The sequence below is a fragment of the Gobio gobio genome (genome assembly GCF_949357685.1).
Source record: "Gobio gobio genome assembly, chromosome: 24".
Taxonomy (NCBI): domain Eukaryota; kingdom Metazoa; phylum Chordata; class Actinopteri; order Cypriniformes; family Gobionidae; genus Gobio; species Gobio gobio.
In genome coordinates, this window is record NC_137120.1 from 12,324,175 (window position 1) to 12,343,840 (window position 19,666).

Below are 19,666 nucleotides of genomic sequence, written 5' to 3' on the forward strand. Positions count from 1 at the left end.
GGCCTGAGGGCGTCAGGGGTCGGGGCCAGCAGAGGAAGTACTTAGCGGGTTGGGCTCCCCAGAGGCCAACACTCACCTAGACAGAGAGGACTCATGCCTGTAGTACAGGGACTTCCAAATTGTAAAATCTGGCAAATGTGGATGGTGAGGATCAGCCAGCCATCGTACAGATGTCGCCAATGGATGCCCAAGAAGAGGCTATGCCTTTAGTGGAGTGAGCTCTGACACTGATGGGGCATTGAAGGCCCATCGAAACATAAGCCAAGGTGATGGCGTCCACTATCCAGAGGGATAATCTTTGAGACCGAGAGCCCTTTGGTGCGGCCACCGAAGCATACGAAGAGCTGCTCTGACTGCCTAAACTGGGCAGAGTGCTCTGTATATACTCTTAGGGCCAAGACGGGGCAGAGTAAATGTTGTTCTTTGTCGTCTTCCAATGAGAGAAGAGCAGACAGCGAGGTTACCTGGGCTCTGAACGGAGTTGAAAGCACCTTTGGTACATGACTTGGTCTGAGGACGACTTCGGAGTCACTGGACCCAAAACTCGAGGCTGGAAGCATTCACGGAGAGCGCTTGCAAATCGGCCACTCATTCCCCCAGAGGACCATGGATAGGTCTTATGGCCTTCTGGCCCCCTTGAGGTAGCGAACAACCAGGTTGTTTCCTAGGGACTGGCCGGCTACAGGAGCGTGAAATATAAACGTAAACCTTGAGCGTGGAGGGGGTGCGACCCGCGACCATTAGACAAGACCATTTAAGGGCATAGATGAGTCTCGTGGACAGGGTTCTAGCCTCAGAAATAGTGTTCAGGACTCTCTCTGGGAGGTCTGTAGGTACCCGTTGAGGGGCCATACATGGAGGGCCCACAGCTTAGGGCAGGGGGGCCAGATTGTTCTGTTCACCTGAGAGGGAGAGAAACACAAGTGTAAAAGAGGTAATCTAGTAGGGCTAGTTCATCTAGGGTTTCAGGCAATAAACAGGATGGTGTATCGGTCAGAATACAGGAATAAAGACGAGGAGATATTCTTTCTTCTTTAGATTGTATTGGACTTCAGCAGTGCTCATCAGAACATTCCAATATCCAGTATTGTCTAGAACTCTGTAGATGTTCCTCAAGGTTGGTTCCTCGTAGGACACAGGCCTATGTTTGTAGCCCAAGGAGTCGGTTGCCCAATTCCAGCTGAGACCAAGTGTTGACTCGAGAGGGTTGGACTTATCATGTGCCAGCCACAGGTCCAGGCTTTCCGATCTGGCCTCTTGAGGCAAGTGACGCAGGACGCTTGGATCGTTGCAAGCCCATTGGCGCAACTCAAAACCTGCAGATATCAGAAGATCCCTGAGTTGATCAACAAGTCGTTTGGCCTCACCCGATGTACCCATGCTCTGCAGGCAATTATCCACATAAAAGCAGTTCTCAACCGAGAATTTCAGGTCATCGTCAGGCCCGCAGTGGTCAACAACATGGCGCTGTAAGGCATATGTCGCACAGCACGGGCTACAGGTTGCGCCGAAAGGCAAAACTTGCCACTCAAATGTTCTTGGGGGCTCTTCCACCTTCAGGTCCCGCCACAGGAACCTTAGAAGGCGGCGATCTTCAGGGATGAGGCGGACTTGATGGAACATCCCCTTGATGTCTCCACTAACCGCGATGGGTTGTTCACGAAATCTCAATAAAACTCCCAGCAAAGGGGCACCAAGAGTAGGGCCCGGTAACAGGTACTGGTTCAGGGTCTGCCCAAGGTACTGGTGAGAGCAGTTAAAGACCAGGCGGGGTTTCCCGTTGTGGCTGACGAGATGATGTGAGATGTACCATCCTTCTTTGGTTGAGGTATCCTCAGTGATTTCCCTCACAGCACCTGCTTCAATGAGCTTCTGCATTTCCTTCCTGTATGCATCCGCCAGCCTGGGGTCCTTTAAGAGTCGCTTCTCAGTACTACGTAACATGGGCATGACTGCCTCCTTTGGCGAGTACAATGGTGGCATGCTTGCCTGTCGCAGCAATGGTGTGGCGTACCTAAGAATTCCATCCACATTAGTACGGATCCTGCTTTGACCGAGTCACCTCTCTTTCTGGTCGGTAAGGTACAGTGTCTACTTGCCAGAGCCTCTCAACATGCTTGTAAAGCTCATCCATTGATGGCGCATATGAAGTATACAGGCACTGTGCAGGTTGGATAGGCCGCCCCATGAATGGGGTGGGGCCCTTAAGAGTCCACCCAAGCCGGGTGCGGACTGCGGCTGGGCCACCTGATGGACCAAGTCTGACTGGCTCAACAGGTGTTATCAGCTGAGGGTTATCAGATCCTACAAGGAGTGTTGGCTGAGCATCTCTTAAGGCAGGTAGGGGAATACCACTTAGGTATTTGTATTTTCTCTTCAGGCGGTCAATGGGGTAAGTATGCTGTGCTAGGCTGAGGCGGCCAGCTGTGAAGGCCCCCTTGATCTTATAGCTGATGTGAGGGTTCGCCACTGGTGAGACGCTGAAAGACACTGTGTGGCCATGGAGGATCTGGATGTCCTGTCGGACTGTACGCAAAGGAAGCGCTTCGGGTTTGCCCTTTAGGCCAAGAAACTTAGCTGCTGCTGGCAACAACATGGTCCTCTCTGACCCATCATCGAGGATCGCAAAGGTGTCCAGCGTCCGATCTCCATAATGTACAAGCACCGGGACGACCTTCAACATGACTCGATTCCCGGCTCCAGGTCTGTCCAGGTAGAGCGAATCAGCCGCAGAGCTAGTTAAGCAGCTCTCTTCTTTAGCAGCTATATCTTTATTGCCCCTCTCTGCTCTTGTATTTATCTCGTGAAGAGCCAGTAGGTGCTTTCCCTGACAGATGTTGCAAGGTTTCTTCAATGTGCACTGAGCAGCTTGATGAGTTCGTGCGCAGCGCCAGCACCGTTTGTTAACCCGGATCCATTCCCTAAGCTGGTCTCTAGAGAGTTTGGTGACAGCACTGCATTGACTAAGATAATGTTCAGTACTCTCACAGTAGGCACAGTAGGCTTTACTCTTGGCTCCTCGGTTAGTTGAACTCTCTTTAAGATACGAAGAAGCTGTCTCTGCCGACTCACCAGCTCCATGAAGGACAGTCACCGTCTGTCTACCAGGACGACCATCAGTCTTCACGTTCTGCCTTTCCTTTATGCTGCGTCCAGTAGCCTGACTGTCGAAGCCCTGACACCATGATTCATAGCGGAGCCATTCTGACAAATCATGTAAAGTGTGGGTCGCCCCTAACTGCTTGAACTGATGTCGACGGAAATCAGCTCGCTGCTCCGGAGGGAGCTTACTCAGCAGACGAGCAACATGTGATCCGCAGTTGAGTTCGATTTCCCCTTCAGGTCCCAGAGTCTGCAATAAACCCACTAAAGATTGTATCTGGAGAGAGAACTTCTGGAATGCCATAGTATCACCTCGCCTCACCTCGGGAGTCTCCAGGACGTTCGCTATCTTCTTTAAGGCAAGTTGATGAGGCTGCCCGAATTTGTCATGGAGGGCTGACATAGTGTCACTATAAGGGGTGGGTGAGTTTAGATAAGCATCAGCTATCAGCTTGGCTTCCTCCAGCTTTAAATGATCTACAAGTATCTGATACTTGAAGAGTTCTGTAGCCGTGGATGGGAGTAGGTTTTCTAAAGCTATGCGAAGCCGTGCGAACTCACTGGGATCCGGGTGAATGAACCTTGGGATTGTGGGTTGAGGCCCTCGATACACTTGTTCATTCCCCAGCGGCTGCATAAACGGGTTAGATGGCGGCATACCATGTACCGCTCCGTATCTGGCCTCTAAGGGATGGTAGGCACGGGCAGGTGCTGATTTCATTACAGGTGCATGAGCTGGGGCAGGGTGTGTGAGCAACTGAGAGGGCCGTTTAGAGTGGTATGATGATATCCCTCTATCAGAAGCAGGAGCGGGGTACTGAGGATGCAGTGGAGGCTTACAAGGCATACATACTCTACCTCCGGGGGAAAAGTCGAGCTGGTTACGGTCTAGCCCTTGTTCTTCGACCCTGAGATTGCGCATGCCTCCCGTCAGGTTCTCATCAGGTTCAGGCCAGGGTGGAGGATCAGGCCAGTCCTCATCCTCCATTTCCTTCGAGTGTGCTGCATCAGTGAAACTTCTTGAGGCCACAGCACCGGCCTGTGGAGATGTGGGGTTGCTGTAGTTTGCGGCTGGACAATTAACTTGGGCCAGGTTTTCCCTCAGCGAGCGGGCTACTTCCAGCAGCTCTTTCATCTCATGCCGTGCTTCATTGAGTTCCTTTATGCCAGTCTGGAAGGCCTGTTGTGTTTGGAGCAGCTTAATATTCTCCTCCCGAATAGCTCTAATTTCCTCAGAGAAACGAGAATCCAGATATGGGCTCTGATGGGATGAGGGTGTTCGCGCAGGCTGAATAAACCCATCCAAATCTCTCCTCTGGCCGTGGTCTGAGACTAACTGATAAATCTCAGGGTGAGCAGCATTCCCAGGGAAACCCCCAGAGTGAGAGTGGGCTGTCTGGAAAGGGGTCATCTGGTCTGGACCCTCCCGAGTGGGGAACACCCTCCTATCCAATGCAGGGGATGACAGATCCCATTTTAACTGATCTCGTTGACTATATCCCATATAGTCCACTTCGAAGTCCTGAAGTCTGACAGGTCGACGTATTTGACGTTTAGGTCTCACATCAGGATACATCTCTTCATCTGCCTCCATCCTGAATACTGTATCCGGCTCGAAGGACTAATGTAAAAGAGGTAATCTAGTAGGGCTAGTTCATCTAGGGTTTCAGGCAATAAACAGGATGGTGTATCGGTCAGAATACAGGAATAAAGACGAGGAGATATTCTTTCTTCTTTAGATTGTATTGGACTTCAGCAGTGCTCATCAGAACATTCCAATATCCAGTATTGTCATTATAGTCTGATAATAAAACAAATAAATCACCATTAGGTACTGTCATCTAAACAGTTACAGTACATACATTTCTATGCAACGTAAAGAATATATCCACACATATAATACAAATCAGGTTCATCTAACATAAATATCTCAATAAACATTAATATGCCCCTTAGAACATAATCTACAATTACATAAACATGAATATTACTGCTTGGAGAAATATAAAGCGCTTCACCTATTTCACTGACCAGTTCACATTAAACTGTATTAGAAAAGGTTTACAAAAGGAGCAATGGCGACATCTTCTGGCCAGACAAGGCTACTACTCAAACAGCGTCTGCACATGGTCTCGTGAGCACGATATTAATTCCCTTAACTCAATATTATAAACGTAACGATGAAACTTTTTTATCAGAAGGCTCACACTAGTTAACTTATTATTTCCTACAGTGTTTTACAACATAAACATTGTTCTATCACTATAAATCTCACTCATCACGCTGGCACATGATAATGCATAATAATTTCTACAATAGAAACATTAACACAGCAAAGTAGCAGTCACTTACTTTCCGTCATTAACTCAACGCATGAACATTGGAAGCTGGATTGTTCAGTAGGGACTAAGGAAGCTGCACAGCACAGATACGTAGGCTAAATTATGTCGTTAAACTTGAACTCGTTTCCATACCCGCTATATCTAACGCTAACCACACATTTCTCTTCCGTCACCACAGAATAAGAGTCTTAAAGGGGAAGGCACCCTGAAATGTCAGAGCCTTTTATACAACAAGCTGTTGCAGGGTGGTCCGGCCACAGTGGGACTTCACTCTCTCTTTATTTTTTTGATGAACGTGGGATGCGCAGTGTTTTTAGAACAAACGCCAGTGGAAAGAAACTTTTAGGGAGAATTATGCTATGACTCTCAGCTGATAAACACAGGGGAGAGCATCATACTTAGGGCTGTACTCAGTTGAGTGTAGTCAGCCTTGTGCTCGCGCTCACAGAGAGTGAGACATGCGGGAATAGAGCGACATGAGCTCTCTAGTCCTGTTTATTTAGCCCTGCGGCCCCATTGTTTCTTCATCTCGTGATTGAGAGAAAGAGAATGGCGGAGAAAATGCGAGAAGCCGCTTCACGAATGCAGCGAGAGGAGACTCACGCTCTTGTAGTGAGATCACCTGTCTTCAATGAACACGGCTTGTGGGGGCTGGCAGGGCAAGCAAACGCAGGCAAAAAATACTCTTTTAGAGAAATAACCTGGTAGTTACAGAGGAGGAGCGTCTTTTTCAGCCGCCGAGTGTCAATTTGCCCAAAATAATCGCCGGAGAGCCACAGGTATTTGGTCACCATTATGCTCAAGTGAATAATTTTTCAGCATCATAAAATAGAATAATTCATTAAACTTATGCCTCACTTGATTTTGTTTTTCACAGTAGTCATCACACTGAAAACCAATGCTGCCTCTCAGTCTTTTTGCCACTCAGCGGGTGTAACCACTGTCACTCCGGCTGACGGTGATGTCACGTGCATACCCTCTATAGCTGTACGTCGATAGAATGCGACAAGCACGTTTTAACGACCAAATTGGCATGTTGTGAGGACATAACCTCGAAGGACCATATTAGTTGCAGCGACGTGCCAAATAACGTTCCAGTGATGTAACTTTTTGATTCCTGTATTTGTTGTGATGACGTTATAGTGGTATACGTCGCTGGAATGTGGCAGGTACGTCCTAACAAACAAAATACCATGTCCACCTTTATTTGAATAGTCTTCTCACCTTTAGTCCGGGGAATGAAGATGTGCTTGGTCCATAACCTTGAAATCCACATAGAACTGATAAACTCAAACATTTCATCTTCTGCTGTAAAGACTTGTACATTCTAATAGGGAATTGTATTGTTTTTTATAGTTAACACATTTAAGGATCAAAACAATACAAACCAATACAAACCCCTATTAAATTCTAATAGAAAATGCCCAAAACCACACTGCATTAATTTATTAATCAGCATTTATTCAGTGTTACTTTGTACAATTACTACTAAACCAATACATTTTGAACATTTACAATTTAACCATGTAAAGTGTTAAATTATGAGGGTAGAAATGTAACATCAATTCATTAATCAAACAACATAATCAATGAATAATGTAACCAGTTATCGAAGTGTTTTATTCTTTTTATTGAAAAAAAGTGTCTAGTCATAGGGATGGATGTAGTTATTTTATCACTGATACTTATCAATACTCTTACTGATACTACTCTCTATAATTTGGCGCAACAAAAATACAGACATGAAAAAGAGAATTCTTTATTATTACTTTTATTTGCAGAAATTGTCCTGTGAGGCACCTGCTACAAATGTCTGGTGGTGATGTGCTCTATTGCTTCACTACCAGTAGCTAAACCTGAACAATGTCACAATTACCAAATATCTATAGTCCTTGAACTTCTCTGAAGCTAACAAATAAAGAAAATAACGTTCATAAAGAGTAAAGATATGTAAAAATTGCTCTGATCTGTTTTTCTGTTCATGTGTTTCTAGTTAAGTTTTCATATAGTTCAGTTCATGTTTGCCTGTGTCGGATTGTGTTCTCGCTGTCACATGTGTTGTTAATTTGTCTCGTCAGCGGTGTCTCGTTTCTTTTATTAGTTCTGTGTATTTAAGCCCTGTGCTTTGTCCAGTTCAGTTGTCTGTCGTTGTCCGTGTGTAGTTGGTTATGTCCCTGATCTGTGAAATTCTGTTTGTTTTTGTAAAGTTTATTAGTGGTGGTGAGATGAAGCTTTCTGAAACAGTGAATTGTATCAGAAAAAGGTTCATTACTCAAAGCTTTTCAAATCAGAGCTCAACAAGGACCTCTGCTGGTGAAAGGGAGGGAAAGCGCTGTGTCGCAAAATGTTTTGCGACCATTATCTTAGAAACAAAAATGTTTTGGGAATTATGGATGGATGGATGAATAAATGCAGTGCTGCCGCTCCCTATACGCAGAGTAGGCTACACAGATTGCGTAGCGCACCAACCATCTCAGTTGCTCAATTATTTTGTTTTTTAAATAAATAAATAAATAAATAAAATAAACCTTTTATCGGAAATATCTACTGTTGGACGTTTTGGTTTCATTTTAGTTTCAACATGTAGGCCTACACTACCAGTCAAAAGTTTGGAAACTGTACCATTTTGATTGTTTTTGAAAGAAGTCTCTTCTGCTCACTCCATTTATGTTATTAAAAATACAAAAAGCTGTAATATTGTGAAATATTAATATTATAATATTTATTCTTTTAAAATGTTTTTAATCAATATGTATAATTTTAGTTTGTATTTTCTTGCTGTGGAGCTATAGTTGTAAATAACTAATTACAATTTATTTTATTAAAGTTCTATTTTGACCCCTAAAGTAGGTGTTTTTTTTTTACTTCCATAATATTTGCACCACAATACAAGAATTCTGCTATAGGGCACCCATTTGGCCAGCAGCGGCCCTGAATAAATGAATCAATAAATACATCAGATAATTGATAACAATCTGTTCTACTGCATACTAGTAACTCAACCCACTAAGGATAAAATTTTGTATTATGAATGTGGATATCTTTCCTGTTTGTAAACAAATACAACTCATGCATAGAGGAAGTAGGCTAAATAAATGCAGGTGCGCGCGCACACACACGCCTACAGACCAACAACGTAGGACAGCCAGGCAAGACTTCTGGAGGATTTGTGCTTAGTGAACATTGTAATGGGTGTTCTTTAGATTTACTGGTGAATCGGGAGAGGACAATAAACAGTTCAATGCAACGCAATACACCCAACAACCCTTGGGTGGGTGAAACGCAGCTTCGGATGTCATTGGTCACGTGATTTTGATAGAACGGATCAAGCATCGATACAAAGCTTCCCTGAAAATCGTTTCTTTTTTTGACACGCTTCGGTGTCACTGTTAACATCACTAAGTTTAATAAAAAAACTGCTGCACTTAGATCAAGTATCTTCTCTGCTGCAACCAGCCCATGACAGAACGACAGACAGACCACTTGGCTAGTAGCAGTTCAAGGGTAGTTTGATTAAAAAAAAATTAGCCCATGATTTACTCACCCTCAAGCCATCATCCTGTATATGACATTCTTCTTTCAGACAAATACAAAATATGTCCCGGCTCTTCCAAGCTTTATAATGGCAGTGAATTATTGTTTCTGTTTTTAAGTCAATGTTAAGTTGTCTCTTAATTTTTTTTCCAGAACTATATGTATATAATTTGCTTTTAATATGGATAAATATTTGCTTTTCCTGAACAGATTTAGTCAGATTGTGGTTTAAAGTGAAATCTCTGTATGAATCACAGAAGCCACAAACAACACCCAAGAAAAAGTAGAGAAAACAGAAGGACTTAAATGCACATGCTAACGAACTAAAAAGCCAACAGGTGTGAATAAATTACTTACACAATGAATCACCATAGCAACACATGATGAGCGGGAATAGATTAAGCAGGGTAGGTCTTAGTTTAATTTGGACATTTAAGAAGTTTTTATAAACATGCCTTAGAAAAAACATTACTGGTGTTCATCTTGAGACAAAACCATGACACTGACATATTTTAAGATAAAATATTGCTTTCGGTTAAAACAGCTCAAACACTCATTTTATCTTAAGCCTCGTCTGTGAAACCGAGGGTCTGAATGTAATTCTCTATTTCTGCTGCATCTGATCATGATCAATCTGATTTTTGAATACAGTATGAATCATCAACACACATTTCAACCAACTTTTTTTTTCTTTTTTTTATAACATTCAGATACAAATGTGTATATTCATTACATTTTTGCAAAACAATCATGCGTTTTTTTCATGTTAGAACAGCTGCTCTTGGAAGCAAAAGCAAAGTCAGTTTTTGACAATAAACTATTAACTATAGAGGACAGAAATCTTGCATGAATATTAATTCATCAGACAAGCTTTTATCCAAAAGACTTCCAGATGAGAATATATCAAGCGTGATTAAGTGATTAATCCAAAGGACAACACAAAGCACATCACATTTCTGTTTTAAAGTAGAGAAATGTTGAACAAAAAGCTTCTTGTTAATTTACTTTTTTTTTTGGGTTTAAGTGCAATAAGGCGAGTTTATCAGTCAAATGCTTCAGTACGATTATGACACTCTAGATTCAGGTCATATTTATAACTTCATATTCAGATCTGATTAAAGGACAGAGAAACGTCTGAACATATCTTTGGATAATATATTTAAGTGAAAGTATTTAATATACTGTAGCAGAAAAAAGGTACAAAGGCACAATTTTTAATTAAACGAAAACGTAAAATAGTCAAAATAATGTTAACTAATGTTAAAACAATTTAAAAAATATATACATTTAAGTAACACTGAATGCGGCACTGGACGGTGAGATGTTTCTGAACTGTGTGTCTCTTACACACGAGGACAGTGTCATGTGACCTCGGCTTCAGAGACACTGCCCTAACCTCAAAGCTGAACTTGAGCATTAACCTAATATTGGTGTTAGTTATTATATAACATCACATACAATGGTTAGTGAAAAACTGCTTATTTCTGACGCTCACTGTTTACAATCACACAAAATCAAAGCTGTGAGTGTCAAACTGCTAATGGAGTAACAGGTATGAAATGTAACATTAATAATATGATATATGAACATGTTTTTTCATTTAAAAGCAAAGAAGTTTTTGACACACGAGATTAACAACTCAAAAGACACATATTCATTTCTGACTTTCACTGGATGGAGGCTCATAAAGATGGAGCTCAACCGTTGATGATGTCACAGGGATGGACACTAATCAGGCACAGATTAACACACTAGACCAGAGCAATCAACCCAAGAAATCAACAGAAATCAGTGCGCTGGGGGGATTTTAACACATGCACAGGGCACAAACGTGTCATAATCCATCCCTGACACTGATGTGTGTGTCTTATCAAAGTGAGCTGGTCTCCTGCCGCTCATCCACTTCACTCAACAGCGGCATCACTACAGTCACGGATTCCTTCACTCCATCAGGAATCTCTTTATTTGACTGTGGCTTCAGTGCAGTCGCTGATTCATGTTCTGTGGAACCCGAAAGAAAATACAGAGATAATGACAGAAATTAAAGACAGAAGATGAACTGATAATATATAATAATACATTGCCAGTAGCATATTTAATGAACGTTCTACATAAACATAAGTTAAAATCTTCGATACATGGACAGAGTGTAAAATGGTGCCACATCATCACACATCAGATCATGATCTTGTTTTAGGGTGTTTACACAACACCGTTTTCAACTAAAAATGTAAAACTTTTTTGCATTTTGGCCGTTCATTTACACGACAAGGGCGTGTTGGGTTCCTGAAAATGCAAACTTTTCAAAATGGGTTTCAAACATAGACGGAAAAAAAAATGGACGACGCGAGTTCATTGGCTTCCGCTGACGAGAGTTGAAGCTTTCGGAGGCCGCACACGACTCTGACATCTTGCACAGATTTGGGGCTGAGTCTGCGCAGTAGTGATCTCGAGACCGAGGTACAGAGCAGGAAGTAGAGGCGCGATTATCAAAAGCCCGCCCACACTCTCACAGATGCAGAACAATTCATTATGATGGTGTGAAATAAACAGTTATGAAAATGTAGAAATTAATGCTAAAGCTCCAATCTCCTCCCGAAAAAAGTCTGTTAGTGCCTCAGTGACAACTTCACTCAGAGAAGCCGTCAATCTCAGCTGTCAATCATAACAATACACTGCCCGTTTCTATAGCATCAAATAACTAACACCAAACTTATTTAAAGAATTAACACTTGAAATTAAATCACTGTGATAAAAACTGCCTAAAATGACAGAAACCATCTTTAGGAAACAATTATTTGAAGTGTAATTTAATTGTTTAGTGTGTCTCACGTCCATTCTAATACATGGGGGGTGGAGTTTATGAGCTATACTGGGACCGGCCACCTGGGGGCGATCAAGGCACGGAGGCTTCAGTTTCTGAGAGGAGTGCTGCTTTTTCAAAGTTTTTGAAAAAAATCTCCATGGTAACAACAAAAACGTGAATCTGTGAAAATGGTGACGTTGTTCTCGAGGATCCATGTGAATGGGGATCGTTTTGACAATGGTGTCGCCTGAACACGTACGGTGTCGCCCAGGACTGGATCCGAGGAACCCTGGTTTAGGGGATTGAAAACCCATTACGCCAATTGAAAGTCCTCATAATGATAGCAGCACCAGTGTGTGTGTGTGTGTGTGTGTGTGTGTGTGCGTGCGCGCGAGTATTGGTAAAAATAAACTGCCGGTGACATGCAAATGAAACATGTAACATTAATAACTTCAATACTTCAGAACAGGTTCTAACATAAATACCATATCTGGAGATGCATTATTTAGTATATTATTCATGCTTTAGCTTCGTTTGGAACTATTTTCATTGATGGATCAAAAAAACACAACGTGGATCATCACTTTTCACCTCATCTATATTTTAAAAATAAACTGAAAGACAACTACTTACCACGGACATAAACAGAGAAGCTCTTGTCTGTGATTCCTCTGCTGCTGCTGCTGATCTGTAGATTATAATGACCAGATTCTTCATTTCTCATGTTTGTGATGGTCAGAGATCCAGTCTTCTCATCCAGCTTCAGTCTGCCTCTGAATCTCCCATCATCAACATCATCAAACGTCTGTCCGGTCCCTCCTTTGATCTGAGCCATGAGCTTCTCTCCAGACATCCACAGTATCTGATCATCTCTCTGTATTTCAGTATCAGTGTTTAGAGTGACTGATTCTCCCTCCGTCACTGATATCTCCCTCACTTCATTAGCAACAGCAGCACATACAGACAGAGAAACACAAAGAAATGTTGCCATTAGATCAAGTGTGTGCAGAACATCAGAGTTTGAAATGACTACATAAAGATCATTCAGATGATGTTTCATCAGTTTGAAATGGGCAAAGACACAAAACTTCATATTCCAGTCTCACAGTAGCACTGTAATGTGTAGCAGGACCCTGAACCGACAGGTGACGTCAACTGACTTCTTTCTGCATGGTTTTATCATTTAAATTAGGATGACCAAACGTCCTGTTTTCCCAGGACATGTCCAGTTTTCAAGTCCTGTCCTGGCCCTACTATAACAATTTTCTGTCCATACAGAGGACATACTTTAAATGTATTGAAATTAATAAGGAATCTTTGAGTAAACTTTGAGTATCATTTGAGTATCTCAATTGCCGGGCCGAGTGTCCTGGTTTTCGGTAATCAAAATATGGTCACCCTAATTTAAATGGTCACTTTGTGCAGGTATGATGAACTGATCTGCTAATATATGATGCTTTCAGCTCTTTAGTTTATTTGTTTAGCACATTTAAAAACAACTCGAGTTGGTCAAAGTGCTTTCCATTAAAACAATATTCCAACAACATTCATAACAATGTACAAAAACATTAAACACCAAATCAGAAACAATTAAAAAACAAGACAACAGTAACACAACATAAACTGCTAGCTCAACCATAAGCCTGGGCCAGTAAATGTGCCCTCAAACGTGATTTAAAAATACCCAATGAATGTAGTACAACATCTAATATCCAGACGCAGATTATTCCAGAGCCGGGGAGCAGCAACAGAGAATAAGGCACACTCCCCTTTGGACTTCAGACGAGATTTAGGGATCTTTAAAAGTCATTTTTGAGATTAACTCAGTGGCCTTGCCGTCTGATAAACCTGGAGAAGATTTGAAATATATTCGTGAGCTAGACCATGCAAGGCACTAAAAACAAACGTTAAAGGTCCCATGGCATGAAATTTTCATTTTATGAGGTTTTTCAACATTAATATGAGTTCCCCTAGCCTGAATATTGTCCCCAAGTGGATAGAAATGTTGATCGGTGTAAACCCGAGTTCTGGCTGTCTTTCTCTGCCTTTGAGAAAATGACAGGCCAGACGAGCCAATCCTGAAGTCTCCTGGTTTGACGTCCAAGCAGGAACGGTTACCTCCCTTTCCTCCACCCAGAGAATCTGGCACACCCATGCAAACGCTGGAGAGATCATTGCTTGTGAACGAGTGAATGCTGGCAGTTTCTCAGTGTTTGGATGTACAAATGAAAACAGAAGTCTTTTTTCAGTTCCTTCTGATCTGTGATCAGTGATTTTTGATGTGTAGCTAATTATTTATTATTCGTGCACACACTGCGGCTTCTCTCTCTCGACAGAACGGTGTTTTCGTGTTTTCTTTCTTGTGAGTCAGTGTTTTTGTACGTCCTCGTCGCGTCTATCGGTTCTAAAATGTGCATACAGTCTTGAGTTTCTACTCAACATCGGCAGAGTCAGATCTTTAGAGATAAACCTCACACATGCCGAAGCTCGGGCTGCACTGGCCGGTCGGCCTTCAACATCCCCGACCCCCAGTACTGCATCTGGCCCACAGCGGAGGCACCAAACGCGGCCAGAGATTAAGCCGAAGGGGGGTAAGCGTGAGCATATTCGGGCTAGCCAGCCTAGCCCCACAATAAACTGGATTACATTCGATTACTGCTGTTGTGTCTTTGTTTGCGCTGTGTACTCAACGCGCGTCACTGACGCTTTTATTTTATTTTAAAAATAATGCTATTATCAACACTTACTTTTAACTCGTTCATCTCGACAGCTGTAATGGTACTTTGCATGTGTTACAAAGTTGGTAATAATGATGAAGACGGACTCGGTGTGACTGGGACTCGTGTTTATTCAGAACTCTCAGATACAAACACAATAAACTCGCGCTGACTGACAGCGCTCTCATAACTCAGTAGTTACTATAAATAACTTTGTTAGCGATCGCTGAGCTCCGTCTCGGGTACATTAGTGATGTCCGGTTCGCGAACGATCTTTCTTTTGAACCAGTTCTTTTTAGTGAACATCAGTTCACCAAATCGGACTGAATCGTTCTAAACGGTTTGCGTCTCCAGTCAGCGCTGATCCATAATTTACTAAAGTTACTAACTTTCTGACATGAGTGACAGTCCCTCCGACTAGAAATAGACTAATAACCTGAAGTATATGCTGTAACTACAACAGTTCAGACATGCTGAGAACTGATGTGAAGTGAACTCAGGTCCATCCGTCTCTCTGGCAGCAGCTCGTGCCTCGTAGACCTCGTTAAACCACGCCCCCTCCGCTCATTTAAAATGCAAAGATGTCAGCCAATCACAACAGTGGGCGTTTTTACTGAAGTCTCACAGCAGACACGCCTCTTGAAGCAGGGCATTCAGCCACAGGGCAAACAGCAGTATAGAAAAAATGCCTTTTATTTCTAAATTATGACATTTTATGATGTAAAAGTCATACTAACAATATAAGTACACCTCAGGAAACATTATAAAATAATAGAAAAATGCCATGCCATGGGACCTTTAAAACCTCAAACTGCACCCTGAAATGAACTGGGAGCCGATGCAGTGAAGCTAGTGCTGGAGAAACACTGAGCTAAGACACAAGACAAAAAGGGTTTGATTTTTGCTGTGCGCCTTAAATGAAAGTCTTCACCACTGAATTTATATGCTTATCAAATTTAGGCTCTGAATCAAAGATGATTCCCAAATTCTTTGCTTGCTTATGCACATTAGAGGCAAGAGGGCTTAGACCAGGGGTGTCAAACTCATTTTGGTCTGGGGGCCGCATACAGCTTAATCTGATTTTAAGAGGGCCCAGTGTTTCCCCTACCATTGTTTTGGGGGGGCGCCCCTGCACTTTGTGGTGTTGTAAAGGGTGACAGTGTTTGGCTTCCTTTTGGTGGTATTATCAGTCTGAATCACGCTGTGCATGCTGCTAAGAATGTAGACGGTCTTCTTCCGTTTGGCCGCATACGCCGTCAGCGTAGCAGCAGTGGTTGAAAACACCTAATAAATAAGATAAATTGTTATTTTCAAAGCACTTTTACACACAATGACACAATGACACACTTGGCGGTGTTGATTCTAAAAATTAGAAACACATAAACATAGAACCACAAAAGACCTGCAACATACCTGAGTGGTGAATTCATTGCGATCTGTGTGTCTAGAGGATTGAGGGATTTCCCGGCGAATCTTGTTGACTGTGCCGAGGATGGTGGTTTTCCGGCTAAGAAGTTTATGCGCAAGTGACAGCGATGTGAAGAAATTGTCCGTGGTAACATTTCTGCCCTTGTCTAGGAATGGTTCCATCAGCCTCATCACTACATTTTCAGACAGTCTCTCTCCACTGGGACGACTAGGGTCCTTGCCAAGATATGGGAGGACATTACAAATGTACTTGGATTTTAGGTCGCAAGCCACCCAAAACTTGATCCCAAACTTCAACGCTGATATGTAGACCAGGGTTGTAGGACGTGATGCAATTGGTGACAAATGATCCCCACACACTGGAAATTGCAGCAAACTTATCAGTCTTTGCTCGATCACTCCGGGTGGACCTGTCATCAAAGCGTAGGTGTCGCATGATGTCTTGGAAGCGGTTTCGCGGCATTGTTCCAATGATATGTGGGTTTCCCAGGTTTGCTGACCAGCAGTCACGTAGTGATGGAACCTTGGTAAGCCCCCGGAAGATGACAATTGCAATAAATGCCATTAGTTCAGGGAGGGCCATGAACCAATGAACATGCTCCGTTTCCTGTGCATGTTGAATAGTCCATTCTTGAATGCTATGAAGCATGTCAAGAGTGATGAAACACAGGAAGCTCTGATGGCGACTCGAGATACTTTTCCTGGCCTTAGCCGTTGGCTCTCCATCTGCAGCGTACGCTTTGATTGGGGTAAAAGGGAGACGCGTCCCCACCTGTTCTTCACGCCACACTGTGCCATCTTTCGCTGTCTCTGTCAGGTCAGTCCCCAAACGGGCTCTCTTTTTTGGTTGAGGAGCAGTCTCCTCATCTGCAGTGTGAACAAATTCAAATTGTGAGCAATGGAAAAGTCAAATGATATCACAAATGCATGCATAGATACTAATAACAATTCCAGTATCTCCTTCTCTGTATCGGAATAATGTCTGAAATATCTTCCTAAATAAAAAGATACAACTAAAGCAAAGAAACAACTAATAATGTTTTGCACTTCAGATGGCAGTGAATGTCTGCTAAGTAGTACAAACAAAAAATTGGACAATACAAAAAAGGCAGAGTAAATATTTATGTCACTCCACTCTGCTTTTTTTGTGTTTTTCTCTTACTGGTTTGAAATGAAATAGGAAATAATATTAAATGAAGCTTAACCTGAAGACAGATCAGACAGCTCTGAGTCCGAATCCGGCTGAAGTTCTATGTCTTCTCCATCTGAGTCACAAGGGTTTACTTCACTCAGGATCATTTCCAAGGCCTGCTGAGTGGTGAGTCTTGTCTGCATTTTCTTTTCTTGGAGAGGAGGTTCGTACACCACAGAATTCTTGAGGGCACTGAAGTAGTAGGCTATGTGCAGTGAGATTTTATCCACCTCAGCACAAAAGGATTAGATGTGCTAATTCATACCTGTTTACACCTGGGCAAGACCCTACATGCCAATGTGAGACATTATCAAGTTCTCTGCTTTTAGCAGCCCTCCCTCCCCCACACATACAAACAAGCCACCAGCAACCATTCACACACACACCCCCAACCCCACTGCAGATGGCTCAGGTAATGACCACATTTACACATGAATTGATGCTAATGATAGCCAAAAGACTAGCCAGTTAGCATCCACTTGGCTAAAGGAGGGGTAAAAATCTCCGGGACTTCTAGTGTTAAAGCACAGTGCAACTGCACAGCCATCATAGTGCAAAGCTCTGCACACACCGATTGGCTGGGCTGTGGGAATTGTATGAACCTATGGCAATAATGTGTATCTGCGCAAACCAATTGTGGCACGTCCTGCCAAATAAAGAGCAGAGCCTCTGCCAATCTAAGTGACTCGTTTCGCACTCATGCCTGTAGTGCAGGGACTTCCAAATGGTAAAATCTGGCAAATGTGGATGGTGAGAACCAGCCGGCCATATAGATATCGCCAATGGATCCACCGTTGGACCATGCCCAATAAGAGGCGATGCCTTTAGATGAGTGCGCTCTGACGCTGATGGGGCATTGAAGGCTCATCAAAATGTTGGCCAAGGTGATGGTGTCCACTATCCAGCAGGATAATCTTTGCTTATAGAGACCGGGAGCCCTTTGGTGCAGCTGCCGAAGCATACAAAGAGCTGCTCTGACTGCCTAAACTGGGCAGAGTGCTCTGTATATACTCTTAGGGCAGATGGGGCCAAGTAAATGTTGTTCTGTCGTCTTCCGATGAGGGAAGAGCAGACAGCGAGATGACCTGGACTCGGAACGGAGTTGAGAGCACCTTTGGTACATAACCATGCCTTGGTCTGAGGACGACTTCGGAGTCACTGGACCCAAACTCGAGGCAGGAAGCATTCACGGAGAGTGCTTGCAAATCGCCCACTCACTTGGCCGATGCTAGTGCCAGCAGGAGTGCGGTCTTTAGCGAAAGTGACCGTAGTTCGGCTGACTGGAGCGGCTTGAGGGGGGGGGGGGTACCCTGAGGACCATGGATGGGTCTTATGGCCTTCTGGCCCCCTTGAGGTAGCGAACAACCAGGTTGTTTCCTAGTGACTGGCCGGCTACAGGAGTGTTAAACGTAAACCTTGAGCGTGGAGGGGGTGCGACCCGCGACCATTAGACAAGACCATTTAAGGGCATAGATGTGTCTCGTGAAATATTGCTCGTGAAATATTGTTCAGGCGAAAATATGCTCTTTTAGAGAAATAACCTGGTAGTTATAGGAGGAGCGTCATTCTCAGCTGCCGAGTGCGGAAGGCACGGTGTTTGCACGTAGTAATCGCCGGATAGCCACAGGTTTCCTTTAGTTGGGCAGTTTGACCGTTTGTTGTCTATGTAACCGTTAAAAAAAAAAAAACTAAAAAAACCCCACATAATTTGTTGCAAATAAAGCCAGAAACAAAGATGCTCAGTTGAATTATTTTTCAGCATCATAAAATAATTCACTAATCTTATGCCTCACTTGGGTTTGTTTTTCACGGCATTCACACTGAAAACCAATGCTGCCTCACAGTCTTTTTGCCACTCAGTGGGTGTATCCACAGTGACTCCGGCTGACGTGATGTCACGCGCATACCCTCTATAGCTGTACGTTGCTAAAATGTGGCAAGCACATTTTAACGACCAAACTGGCATGTTGAGAGGACGTAAACTCAAAGGACCATATTAGTTGCTGCGACGTGCCAAATAACGTTCCAGTGACGTCACTTTGTGATTCCTGTATTTGTCGTGATGACGTTAAAGTGGTATACGTCACTGGAATGTTGCAGGTACGTCCTAACGACCAAAATACCACATCCACCTTTATTTTAATATTCTTCTCACCTTTAGTCCGGGGAATAAAGATGTGCTTGGTCCATAACCTTGAAATCCACATAGAACTGATAAACTCAAACATTTCATTTTCTGCTGTAAATACTTGTTCATTCTAATAGGGAATTGTATTGTTTTTAGTTAATGCATTTAAGGATCAATGCATGCATGTAGAGGAAACCAGTACAACCCCCTATTAAATTCTAATAGAAAATGGCCCAAAACCACACCGCATTCATTTACTAATCACCATTTATTCAGTGTTACTTTGTACAATTACTACTAAACCAATACATTTTGAACATTAGAAATAGAAATGTAACATCAATTCATTAATCAAACAACATAATCAATGAATAATGTAACCAATTATCAAAGCGTTTTATTCTTTTTATTGAGAAA

General features: G+C 42.9%; 1 protein-coding gene across 1 annotated transcript in view; it reads right to left on the reverse strand.

Annotated features, from left to right (window-relative positions):
* Positions 1–19,666, reverse strand: part of LOC307120340 (uncharacterized protein) — a 58,437-nt gene that overhangs the window by 32,497 nt on the left and 6,274 nt on the right. The window lies entirely within an intron of this gene.